This window comes from Gallus gallus, chromosome 1, assembly GCF_016699485.2.
Source record: "Gallus gallus isolate bGalGal1 chromosome 1, bGalGal1.mat.broiler.GRCg7b, whole genome shotgun sequence".
Taxonomy (NCBI): domain Eukaryota; kingdom Metazoa; phylum Chordata; class Aves; order Galliformes; family Phasianidae; genus Gallus; species Gallus gallus.
The window spans coordinates 149177111-149190504 of record NC_052532.1 but is presented as its reverse complement, the minus strand read 5'-3'; the positions used below and the strand labels follow the sequence as shown (position 1 = coordinate 149190504).

Sequence of the window (13394 nt, the reverse complement as noted above, 5' to 3'; positions counted from 1 at the left end):
TGTTGGACACCGAGGACAACTTGGTGACCAAGTGTCAGGATAAGGCTGAGGTGCTTAATGCCTTCTTTGCCTCAGTCTTTAATAGTAAGACTTGTTAGTCCCTGGGAACACAGCCCCCTGCGCTGGTAGATAGGGATGGGGAACAGAATAGGCCCTGCATGATCCATGAAGAGATGGTTTTGGACCTGCTCCGAAAGCTGGATGGTCACAAGACCATGGGGCCAGATGGCTTGCACCGTAGAGTGCTGAGGGAGATGGCAGATGTGGCTTCCAAGCCTCTCTCCGTCATTCTTTGGCAGTCCTGGCTAACCAAAATGTCCCAGAAGACTGGAGACCAGCAAATGTGATGGCCATCTTCAAAAAGGGACGGAGAGATGATCCTGGTAGCTACAGACCTATCAGTCTCACGCCAGTGCCGGGGAAGGTTATGGAACGGATAATGTTGCGAGCTATTGTGGACCAGTTAAAGGTCAACCAGGGCATCAGGCCCAGCCAGCATGGGTTTACAAATGGTAGATCCTGTCTGACAAACCTGCTTTCATTCCATGACAAGTTGACCCACTTACTGGATGAGAATAAGGCTGTCGATGTGGTCTACCTGGACTTCAGTAAAGCCTTTGACTCTGTCCCTCACAACATTCTCATGGAAAAGCTGGCTGCCCACAGTTTGGATGAGCGTATGCTCCACTGGATGAAACACTGGCTGGATGGCCGGGCCCAAAGATTTGTGGTCAGTGTAGTTAAATCCAGTTGGCTGCTGATAATGAGCGGTGTCCCCCAGGACTCGGTGCTGGGGCTGCTTCTATTTAACATCTTTATTAATGATCTTGATGAGGGGATTGAGTGCACCATCAGTAAGTTTGCAGACGACACCAAGTTGGGAGGGAGTGTTGATCCGCCTGAGGGGAGAAAGGCACTACAGAGGGACCTGGATAGACTGGATCGATGGACCAAGATTAACTGTATGAGTTTCAATAGGGCCAAATGTTGGGTCCTGCATTTTGGTCACAACAACCCCAGGCAACCCTACAGAGTTGGGGAAGAGTGGCTGGAAAGCTGCCTGATGGAAAGGGACCTTGGTGTACTGATGGACAGTTGGCTGAATATAAGCCAGCAGTGTGCCTGGGTGGCCAAGAAGGCCAAAGGCATCCTGACTTATGTCAGGAATAGTGTGGCGAGCAGGACTAGGGAAGTAATCCTGCCCCTGTACTTGGCATTGATGAGGTCTCACCTTGAGTGCTGTGTTCAGTTTTGGTCACCTCAATACAGAAAGGAGATTGAGGTGCTGGAGCAGGTCCAAAGAAGGGCAACAAGGCTTGTGAAGAGCCTGGAGAACATGCCCTATGAGGAGCAACTGAAGGAACTGGGGCTGTTGAGTCTGGGGAAAAGGAGGCTGAAGGGAGACCTTATTGCTCTCCAAATATCTGAAATTTGCTTACAGTGAGAGAGGGGTTGGTCTCTTCTCATTGGTGACAGGTGACAGGATGAAGGAAAATGGCCTTAAGTTGTGCAAGGGTAAGTTTTGGTTGGATATCAGGAAACACTTCTTTACGGAAAGGGTTGTTAAGCACTGGGATAGGCTCCCAGGGAAGTGGTTAAGTCATCATCCCTGGATGTGTTTAAAAACCATTTGGGTGTGGTGCTCAGGGACATGATTTAGCAGAGTGTTGTTTGACTTAGGGTCAACCAGTTAGGTCTTGGTTGGACTCGAACTTGAAGGTCTTTTCCAATCTGAGAGATTTTATGATTATTCTGACACTCTTATTAGTGTTATATTGTCTGAAAAACTGTATGAGGAGTCCTGCCTTTTCTGCCTGAGCATGCCTAGCTCCAAGTGAGACTTTAGTTGTTCAGGAGTGTCTACAGAGTTCATAAACTCTGCAGAGTTCTTCAAAGTTGTAGCTTCAGTAAGGAGGGGAAATGGGGAAATTTGAGGTACTTAACAAATTTTTTGTATCTGTCTTTGATAAATGCTTGCCACACAGCCCTCATTCATTTGGTTTGGTAGGAGAGGTAAGGGAAGTAATGCCCCACCCTCTTAAAGAAATATCATATTTGTGACTGAGGAACCTGAACATTCACAAGTCTATGAGTCCTGATGTGATACATTCCAGCATCCTAAGGGAATTGGCTGATGTATTTGAAAAGTTGTGGCACTCAGGTGAAGTCCCTGGTGACTGGAAAAATTGTAACATCATACCCTTTTAAAAAAAAAAAAAAGTAAGAAGGATGACCCTGGGAGATACCAACCTGTCAGTCTCACCTCTGTGCCAGGGAAGATCATGGAACAGATCCTCCTGGAAACTATGCTAAGGCACATGAAGGCAGAGAGGGGATATGGGAGAACAAGCATGACTTCACCAAGGGAAAATCCTGTTTGTCCAACCTAGTGGCCCTCTGTGATGGTATCACTGCATCAATGAACAAAGGAAGAGACACTGATGACATCTATTTGGACTTCAGTAAGGCCTTTGACGTGGTACCCCACCACATCCTTCTCTCCAAATTGGAAAGATATGGATTTGATGAATGAACTGTTTGATGGACAAAGAACAGGCTGCAGGATTGAGTTTAGAGAGTGGCAGTCAGTGGCTCAGTGTGTTGGTGGAGATTGGTGACAAGTGTTGTCTCCCAGGGGTCAGTGCTGATCTTCATCAGTGACATCAACAATGGGGTTGAGTGCACCCTCAGCAAGTTTGCTGATGACACAAAGCTGTGGAATGTGGTCAACACACCAGAGGGATGGGATGCCATCCAGGGGGACCCAGACAGGCTAGAGTAGTGAACCCCAGTGAACCTCATGAGGTTTAACAAATCCAAATGCAAGATCTTGCACCTGGGTTCAGGCAAGCCCCATTACTAATACAAGCTGTGGGGAGGAAAGGATTGAGCACAGCCCTGCCTAAAAAGTCCTGGGGGTACTGATGGATGGGAAGCTGGACATGAGCCTGCAATGTACCCTCACAGCCCAAAAAGCCAACTGTATCCTGGCTGCATCAAATTGTATTTGTAATTGTAATTTTGAATATTATTACTACTCCAAAGAACTATCATTTGGTATTGGGCAATACTTCATTATGTAAGAGGGATATATTTGTGGTGGGTTGACCTTGTCTGGCTATCAGAAGATCACCCAACTCAACTTTCTCACTGCCTCTTCTCAGCAGGTCTGGATGGGGAAATAAGATTTTAAAACTCACAGACAAAAATAAAGACAGGAAGGTCACTTGCTAATTGCCATGATGGACAAAACAGACTTTACTTGGAGAAGATTCATTTAATTTACTACCAATTGAAAATAAAGTAGGATGCTGAGAAAAAGACAAAACTAAAATAGTTCTGCCTTACCCCACTTTTTACAGGCTCATCTTCACTCTTTCTCATCCAGCTCCTCTACCTCCCCAGAGCAGCACAGAGTGATGGGGAATTATGGGGTTTTAGTCAGTGCACAATACCTCTGCCACTCCATCATCATGTTCTTTCTCTGCTCTACCGTGGGTCCTCTGCAGGCAACAGTTCCTCATACCCTGACTGCTCCAGTCATGCACAGCCCCATGGGCTGCAGTTGCTGCCATACAACTCATACCTGTGTGGGTTCCTGTGTATGAGCTGCAGCTTCTTTCAGGTCATATCCACCTGCTGCAGCATGGGCTCCTCCCCATGGTATGCAGTGTGAGTGTCTGCTCTGGTATGATCCTATTCACAAGCTGCAGGGGAATCTCTGCTGGTCTGGCACCTTCTACCCATTCTTAGGTAACTTTGGTGTCTGCAGGGTTGTTTCTTACCATTTTTTTTTCTCCTTCTCACAACCGCTGTGTTGCATTTTTCACCTTAACTACATGTGTCAGATGCACCACCATCTTTGCTGTGGGGCTCAGCCCTGTTTTATGGTGAGGCCATTGGAGGTGGTTGGAAGCACCTTTGTCCAGCATGAAGAAGTCTATGGCATCTCCTCACATCTCCAAAGGCTTGTCGTGTAAGCTTAATACAGTATTGTAACAGCAAATCTCTACTCAGGCAAGACAGTCTGACTGGATTTTTCAGTGGAGAACAATAAATGTAAAGCTTGGAACAAATGAAAAGGGGACATACTGAATTCTCATTGTAAGCTATTAACAAAAGAACTCACTGGAAGTAAAGCCGGATCACTCTGCCTTCCTTTCAGTTATTTTATGTCGAGCATCATATAATAACAGTAGTTAGATCATCCCAGAAGAAGAGAAGGAAAACACATTTCAGGCAGTATATTGACATGTATCCTTTTTAGAGAATGAATCATCTGTGGTATACGTTTCTAAGCATGTATTTAGAAAAAGGTGGTAATTACAGAAACAAATGAGCTAAATGCACTAAACTGAATCAAGACATTCAAACAGAAATTAATAACCAGTGATTACTTTTTAGTAAGATTGTGAATATCTTAAGGAAAAAAAAAAAAGAAAGAAAGAAAGAAAAGACTCTTAAAAAGCTGTTATATATATTTATAACCATGAATGACAACAGTCTAACAGGCCATGCTTACTTATCCATGAGGCCGGAGAGACAAAGTTTAAAATAAGTTCTGAAACAAAATTGTATATAAATTGCATTTTTCCTTCTGAAGATTTTTTTTTTAAATGTATGTGCATGTGTGCTTATACCTCAGAATTACTCTTTGTTTTTCTAATTAGTGTTAGTAATGACTGTTTATTATAGTAACCGGTACTATAGCTAGTCTAAGATGTTCAAAAAGCAATTGAACTGTATCAACATCTTGAATTTGCCCTAAAAAAATGAATTTAAAAGACTACAGTTCATTTTGCCTTGAGAATATTCTATCCTGAATCCAACTTACACATTTACTCAATAGAGGACATGAAAGGACAATATTCACTTAGCAGTTTTCTCTCAAACTTCCTCCCATGCATCATGCATTTTGTATACTATTCAGTTTGAGGTTGGAGGCACAGAGCTAATGTGAATGTTGTACAAAAGCCAACTAAACTAGAAAGAACAATGCCAGCTACATGCCAGTGTTTTCATTTTATGATCAAATGTCTTACAGTTCCAGAAAGCAAAAAGCATTTAATAAGGTTGTCTGGCAAGAAGGATCAATTTGCTTGTTTAGGAGTACTAGCAAAAAGAAGAAATGAATAGAGACTCATGTATCAATCAATTCATTGAATAAAAGTTGAAAAGTATGCATAAAATTATATTAATGAAAGCTCAGGTTCTAAAAATTAAAACAATACTCTTATTGTACATTTTAGAACATAAAACTAAAGTATCTTTCAGTATACACAGTTATCCAGATAAGCAGATAATGAACACTGATAACAGTAGGCTACTACCGTGTACTTTTGGTAGGTGTCTCCTTCAGGGGAAGAACAAATAGATGAAGTCCATCTCCAGACAGAAACCATAGTCTGTCATGGTTTTATGATTTTTGGTTATCAGTATTCCACATCACAACATCATGCAGAGTACTGGGAGCTAAAGAGCAAATGCTTTAGTTCTGGGTACCTGTCTGGAAGAGAAGAAGAACTATGGTCCCCAAGAGCCTTTTTGAGCACTGTTACCATTCCTGCTCAAGGGAACAGATTTAAGGGCGCAGGTCATCTGACTTGCCCCTCTTCTCGTCTCGCCATGTTCCCTGTCAGATCGGCTCACTACTGCTGCTCCCGACTGCACACAAGGCTTCAGTACTAGCATAAGGTCTTTGGCTCTCGGACAATCTTTCTCCCAATTACTTTTGATTTATATTGTACTATAGTGTGTTATCTTACATTTCAGTACTATATTTAGTAAATTAGTTTGTTTCTCCTCAGATCGTTGCCGCTGTTTTTGATTATTTTGGGGTCCCCATTTTCCCTTCCTGGAGGCATGGATTTTGTGAAATCCCTCCGCCCCATTAGTCACAGAACTGGGCTGGACCAGTCCTTAAACCATTGACATAGTCTCATTTTTGAAGGTCCTGGTACTCATGAGAGACTTACACCACCTCCATATACATTGTAGGGACAGGACAGTCCCAGGACAAAACAGGACAAAACAGAACAAAAGCAAATCAGGAGTTTCATGAAGTGCATTGACACAGGCTGAATGATAAGTAGCAGAGTTTCCCTCCTTGATATTCAAAAGCCATCTGGACATTGTCCAGGGCATCCTTCTTTGAATGACCCTGCTTCAGCAAATAGAATGGCCAAGATGACCTACAAAAGTCCCTTCTAACCTCAATTGTTCTGTGATTCTGTGCTTTCATTACTATAAGTGTGTTTTTCAAAGGAAATTGCTATAATATAACTTACAATTTCCTTCACTATAGATATTTATGGTTCAAACACCTAAAAAAAGCCTTTTTTTTTTTTTTTTTGATCTAACTATAGTACACTATTGATAATTTTACAGCCTTAGAAAAGCTCTCAAAATTCTAGTTGAAAAGAAATAAATCCTGAGTGGAAGAATTAAGAAAAATCAGTGCTGGGTCCAAGTCGTGATAAAGACTTTTAAATATTTACTCTTTTAGCAATTTATAGTTTAAAAAGCTTTTTTTTAATTATTATTATCTCAAAAATGAAGATTGTAAAAAATGTGTAATCAGAGGTCTGTACTCAGTTGTCTAATATTTAAAGACATGTTTAAATAATCTCTCTTAAATTAAATGAGGTTTGGAGGTGTATTTAAAAAAAAATAAAGTGTAGAGAACAGACTTCAAAGAATTTCTGAGAGCAAATAAATATCTTCATCACTTTTACTTAAAAATATAATATCTCAAATAATTACAGGGGTATTCTGAAACATCATTTCAGATAAAATAAGAATTACCTTTCATTCTGCAAAAGGCAAGATAGGTTAGTTCTCTTCAATAATAATAAAATAATTGATTCTGCTCTCCAGAGTCAACTTTATTGCATGAAAAGATAGCTCCCCTCCCCCATCCCCAGTCTTTACTGAATTTGCATAACAAAACATCTCCATGAAGTCAAAGACAGCTTATGACCTGATCAAAACAAACTAGATTGATTTTTTCAGAGGATTTCTTTTTTTCTGCACATTTAATAAATTCTCATGGGGCACATCTGTTTAATCCACCAACTTTTTTGACTAATATTTTATCCTCCCCCATTCCAGTGAGAATGCATTAGCATTTATAATGCTATGTGAAGTACGTTACATAGGAAGGAGCCTCTCTGGAAGCTGTTTAGAGTAGTTCCATCAATATATGATGCACCCTCTCATGCAAATCAGAAAACAGAACAAGTGAAACAGCATGTACAGTAGTAGCACTAATTAGCTCTGAAATATAGAACAGCTCATGAAGGAAAACCAATTACATTAGTTTATAATGTAAAAGCTTTGTATGCGCTTATAGTTTGAAAGAACTGAAATGAAGTTGTGGAATCTCAGAAGGCATTAATTAAAAAGTTCAAGCACATTTAATTTTAACAAAGTTAAATCTGAACTATATTCATAAAGCCATACTACCTCAAACTAATTAATGGTGCAAATGTACACAATTCAAATTTTGGGCAAATTCTCACAATCCAGATGCAAATGCCATTAGTTCTAAAAAATTCTGAATCCAAATTCCTTGACAATTTTTTTCACATTTTGGTCAGTATCAATCTGAAATCTATATTGCTTAATTTTATTAATACAATTTGAAAATCTCATGGTTATTCCAAGAATATGTCTCAAGGTTATGTTATTTCTTATGTATTTATTGACTGAAAATAAGCAGACTCTAAGTAAAAATATTATACATTCAAATTACCTCCAAATCCATTAAAAAGAAAGCAGGGCAATTAACTATTTTTGTCAAAGCTGTAAGTTACATGATAAAGTTAAAAATTATTTATAAGAACCTCAGCATGATAAAAATGGCACGTTGCTGATAATGCAGAAGTATAGCAGTAAGTGAAATGTACAACCATGAATGAGTTAAGCTCAAACTGAACAAAAAAATGAATTAAATGTGTGTAGTATATACTGTAAAGTCCTGGGGAAAATAACCTGAAGCAATAAATAAATACTGACAGCCCATATTTATGAATCTTGTGGAGAGACAGAGGTGGAGTGAGAAACACTTCTGCTGAATATAAACACCTTTAAAATCTTGCAGAGGAAAAGTGTCTGATGTTACTTAGAAAACTTTTTGGGACAATCAAAAAGGACCACTTTACTAACAATACAGGAAGGAAGAAAAGCACTATAAATATGTCATTGTTTTGCTTTAGAAACCATAACAATATGTCATTCATTTTAGAAATGGACAGGAAATTTAAGTCCTTCATGGCTAGAGCAAATAAATTTCTGTTAAGATCAAAAACTGTAATGAATGTTGGCTACTTAAAAACAATAATAAATTTGTATAATGAGAAACCATTGTAAGAGAAGGGACTGGAGATAATTATTTTTATTGTTGAAGAAAAGCTACTGTGTAGTATCTTGAATTCTTTTAGTTTCATCATGGAATTTTGATCTCAGCTTCCATTAAAGTGTGTTGTTGATTGCAGTAAATGGAAGGCATGATGTCAGTAATGTATGCAGCAGAAGACATAAACTGCTTCAGTAAAAAGCAATTTTTGTTTTAGTTTTAAGTCCTTTTCATGAAAACTTCTGTATGAATTCCAGTACCTCTCATGCTGAATATATATCCTAATGTATTTAAACCTTCTTGGTTAGAGATTTTGAGAAACAAGGACACACAGCACTGGAATATATACGATTTATCAAAATTTATTGGGATTATACTATTAGCAAAACTTGTACGATTGTATTATTTTGATATCCTTTTACTTTCTAGTTGACATAGGAGATCCTTAAAAATGCTCAGCCCAGGGAAGAACTAAGGCTAACAATTTCCACCAATAATGAAGCATGAGGAAGAAATAGTTGTAGAATGTATTGCTACTTTCTTTGAGGTATACACCTCAGACCTGTCAGTCTCAATGCTCCCAGGAAGCTTCTGAAGAAAATAGATCCTGATTATAATTTTAATGTTTCTCCAGATGAACTGGTGCACAGATCTACAGTACAGGCATAAAGCTGTTGAATTGAAAAGTTGTATTAAAAAGAATAGTTTCAAGGCTGGGAAAAGGAGTCAATTGTGTGAAAAAACACTCAACTAAAGCAAAAAAAAAAAAAAAAAAAGGAAAACAAGAAGACAGAATTACAAAATATTAGCAGAAATATTTAAGTTCAGTTTACAAATAAAAATGGAGAGTGATAGATGTGCTAACAGGAGTAGTTCTAGGCTAAAAGCTGATCATTCCCTCCCTCTCTACTAATCACTGTAATAGTAGTACTCTTTTCTTTATGCAGTCCATGGCATTTGCTGATATGTGAACCACACCTGTAGTTGATCTGCAGTGCTGGCACTCCCAAATTCCTCAGAGTCCATCTGTACCAGAGCTGCAGCATACAGCAGGTCTTTGTTGTGGTGCTAATTTGCCTTGCTGTGTACTTTCTATGCACTCAGATTTGTTGCTGGTTCTCCTAGATATATTAGTATATCTAGATATATTAGTATATCTATATATATATACCATACATGTATATGGTATAATGGTTCCCCTAGATGTATTACCAGGGCTGAAGCTGTGCACCCAGGAACCTTTGGAAATGTGTTTTGCAATGGGAAACTTCAGTAGTGTAGCATTTAGCTGACTCTGCACTTAAGATGTATGCTTCATACCAACAACTGTCGTGAGCTTCACTTCTGGTATAGTGTGCTTGTGAATGTGTGAAGCAACAGTGGATCACAACAAAGCAAACCTTGGTCCTTTTCTCTTTCCTGTCATTAGCTGTAACTGAATATCCAAAGTATGTCATTTAGAGTCCCACTGGTGTAAGTCAGAGCATTTTTTCCTCAGTGTTGGATTACTGACATGCTTTTCTGATGCTATGCATTCTATTCTATTCTATGCAATTCAGATTAAAGCTGGTTAAGCATGGTTTACTGTGTTTAATTTTAACACTAAGAACCATGTCATTTTTTTCATTCAAATGATTTCTATTTCTATAGCTTTTGGTAAATGAATGCTAAAGACTAGACATATTTTTGATTTCATTAGCACCATTTTAATCTCAAATTGTTTATTAGGGCTGACAGCCTCTTTCTCAAAATTCATTTGTTCCTGCTCCCAGAATGGAAAATTTCATCTGCATTGTCCTCTTTCACCTTTTTTCTCCAGAAGTCACAACTTGGGACTTGAGACCTGCTAAAAGCAGTTAGAATCATTATATATGTGGAAGCTGCTTACTGTATGGTCTGAATGGAGAGGTGATGCTACACCTAATTATTGGGAAGTTTGCTGTATGTAAATCAAACACAATAAATTCCACCCACTGCCAGTAGCTGCAGTGACAGATTATTGGCAGAATATCCTGAAGTAGCACAAACACAAGGGAAGTATTTATAGCATCACAGAAATGTTAAGGTTGGAAGGAACCTCTGGAGGTTGTCTAGTTTAAACTCCCTGCTCAAACAGGACCACCTAGAGCAGTTTCCCCAGCACCACGTCCAGATAGCTTTTGAGTATCTCTGAGGTAGAAAACTTCGCAACCTGGGCAACCTGTGCCAGTGCTCATCATGCACATAATTAAATAAGTGCTTCCTTATGTTCAGATGGAACCTCTTCTGTTACAGTTTGTTTCCATTGCTTTTTGTCCTGCCACTGGGAACTACTGAAAAGAGCCTAGCTCCATCCTCTTTGTACCTTCCCTTTAGGTATTTACTGAGTCTGATGGGATCCCTTGTGTGCTTTCTCTAGGCTGAAAAGTCCCAGCTCTCTCAGACTTTCATCTCGTATACTGGAAAGTCCAGAAATGTACACAGCATCGTCCCACCAGTGCTGAACAGAAAGAATCACCTCTCTTGAACTGCTGCCAATTCATAAAAATGAAGAAACATCCACAGGTAACCTTTTTTATAGACTAGGTTATTAGGTAAGAGAATCTTGAGAGTGCTCAGAATTTTATTCAGTTCTCTGATCTTTCTGTTGCCTACACTATACCACAGGTCTGGAAGGCTCATGTTGCGAATTATTTAAGCACTTTAAATATATATATATATTAAAATTATGTACCCTGTTACAGCTAAACAGTAGTTGCACAGTGGAGTTGATGAATTAGCGGTAAATCTTTGAAGTGTCTCGGATATCAGAATTATTTTCTTGAAACCAATTATTTTGTTCATATGGTCAGAAGTCTAAAAATTAGTTATACTCTTTCCTATCATGTAGGTTCTTATTTACATCCATTTCTTTCACCAGTAGTGTGAGTGCTTGTTCTGCTTCTCATTGGTTATCTGGGGCTCCCGTAGCATTATTGTGGGATGTCTATATAAAATCTCCATGGATTTTTTTTGCAAGTTCTATGCGCAGGTATAATGCATAATGATAAACCATCTGTCCCAGTTGAAAATTTATTCTCTTAATCTGAAGGAAATAAGGATAAAAGATATGATGGATGGGATTAATCTAGAGATCAAGACACAAAATATATGTCTGCATATAGGCATTTATATCTAGATGAACCAACTTAAAAAAAATAAAAAAACATGGTCTGAGAAGATTCTAAAACACCTCCTGTAAAGTATTTGGTATATAAGATTTTCAGTGAGGAAAAGAGATCAGAATCATAAGCTGTCAGTTTTGGTGACCTGTTAACAGTACAGTTCACAACACTGCAATCCTAGAACTGGATACGCGGTCCTACTTTGTTTTTGGTACTTCTATTGTTGTGTCCAGACAAGACCTAACAAGCACAAAAAAATTACAGTGTCACTAAATAGTCAGAAGAACGGAAATCTGAGTAATAAATTCTTTTCTGATGCTATTTATACTTTTTATATAAGGAATATAGTTAATATTTCTATGTCTGATATTAACCACAGACATTTAAGCAATAAACTCATTAAAAGATGTCCCAATTCCCTGCTTAGAGGAAGATAAGCCTTTCTGTATCTGAATTTGAGTGTTAGATATATATGTTTTTTAACCCAGATTGTTTTTTATTTGTAAGTCATTAATTTGTCTTGAGAAATAAATTTTCCTTTTGAAATTTTCTCTGAAAATTCATGAAGAAAATACTGTTAATTTGCACACTTAAAATTGTACCTTCAAAGCTGCAACTGGGACCTATCATATTATGTGATTTCATAATCTATGCTACTTGTAAGGAATATATTTATTTTAAACTATTTTCCTAGTAAATTCTATATATTTTTGCATTAACTTAATGGTTTTCCTGTTATAAAGATGTGGCAGCATAATTTGAAATATAACAGAGTTTAACATGACTGAAGTTTACATGTACATGTACAAAGTTGTACATCCCTAGTAGGAAGATTAGCTACCTAGAACCATGAAGAGTATACTAAAGACAAATCAGACAGAAATTCTATGAGAATAATATTCAAACTCTAGAAGCTCATCAAGGCCTCTGGAGAGTGGAGAACTTTGTTTTCTCCTTTTTAATTGATATTCATTTGTCTACCATGGAAAACCAATGAAGTCTCTGCTGTTGATCCATACACAAAATATTCCATATGACACCTAATTTAATTGGGATGGGCAGGCAAAGGTCTTCCACAACACTTGCACAAGTTACCACAACAAAATAATGAAGTCAATTATTTCCCCTCATTCATATGTTTTTAAAGGTTTTTTGTTTTTGTTTTTGTTTTTGTTTTTGTTTTTTTCCTCTGTGTGTATGTGTATGTGTGTGTGTGGGTGTGTGGGTGGGTGGGTGCATGCTATTGTTTTTGATGCTAATGTGAATTCTGGCTAATACCAAATTTATTTGTTCTCCATCTTGTGTAGAATCTACTGACTCATTTGCTTCTTCTACATTACTTTTAGGAGACTAAATCATGGCTGGATTCAGCTCATGAAAGAATGAAGTAAATTACAATTACAATGATCACATAAGCAAGGAAGGAAACCAAAAATACTCCTGAAAGGTATATCTGTGGTGTACTAGCTATTGCTAGTACCAAGCAATCAAGCACAGTCATCTTCTACCGTTATAGATATAATTTAACAGCTTGTCATCAAGTGACAGTACCAGTAACTGTAAAGAACTCATTTTAAACAAGTACAGAATCAAAATATTCAGATACACAAGCTCTTCTCATTTGATCTGCATTTGATAGCCATGCTTCCTATATTTCCCCCCCCCATTCTTTCATAATTGTCATAGCAAGACCACCTAACACTAACTATTTCTCCCCTTCTGCACCCCTCCTCCTTGCCCTCCCAAACCTTGTACAGGAATTTGACATCCATTTAGCTTCAGAGAAGAAGAATAATATACTGTTGTTATGGAAACAAATTCAAAGTACATTGGGTAACAACAGTGAAGTAGTTGCTAATGAATACGGTCCAAAGTCTTTATAAGAATTTTAGAAG

At 38.1% G+C, this 13394-nt stretch overlaps 1 long non-coding RNA gene across 1 annotated transcript; it reads left to right on the top strand.

Moving 5' to 3' along the window:
* The first annotated feature begins 2725 nt into the window (after nt 1–2725).
* LOC121107795 lies at nt 2726–10895 on the top strand. Its single transcript, XR_005842209.1, has 3 exons — nt 2726–2982; nt 3849–3976; nt 10755–10895. It is a non-coding gene; the product is annotated as an uncharacterized LOC121107795 (long non-coding RNA).
* The last annotated feature ends 2499 nt before the right edge of the window (nt 10896–13394 follow it).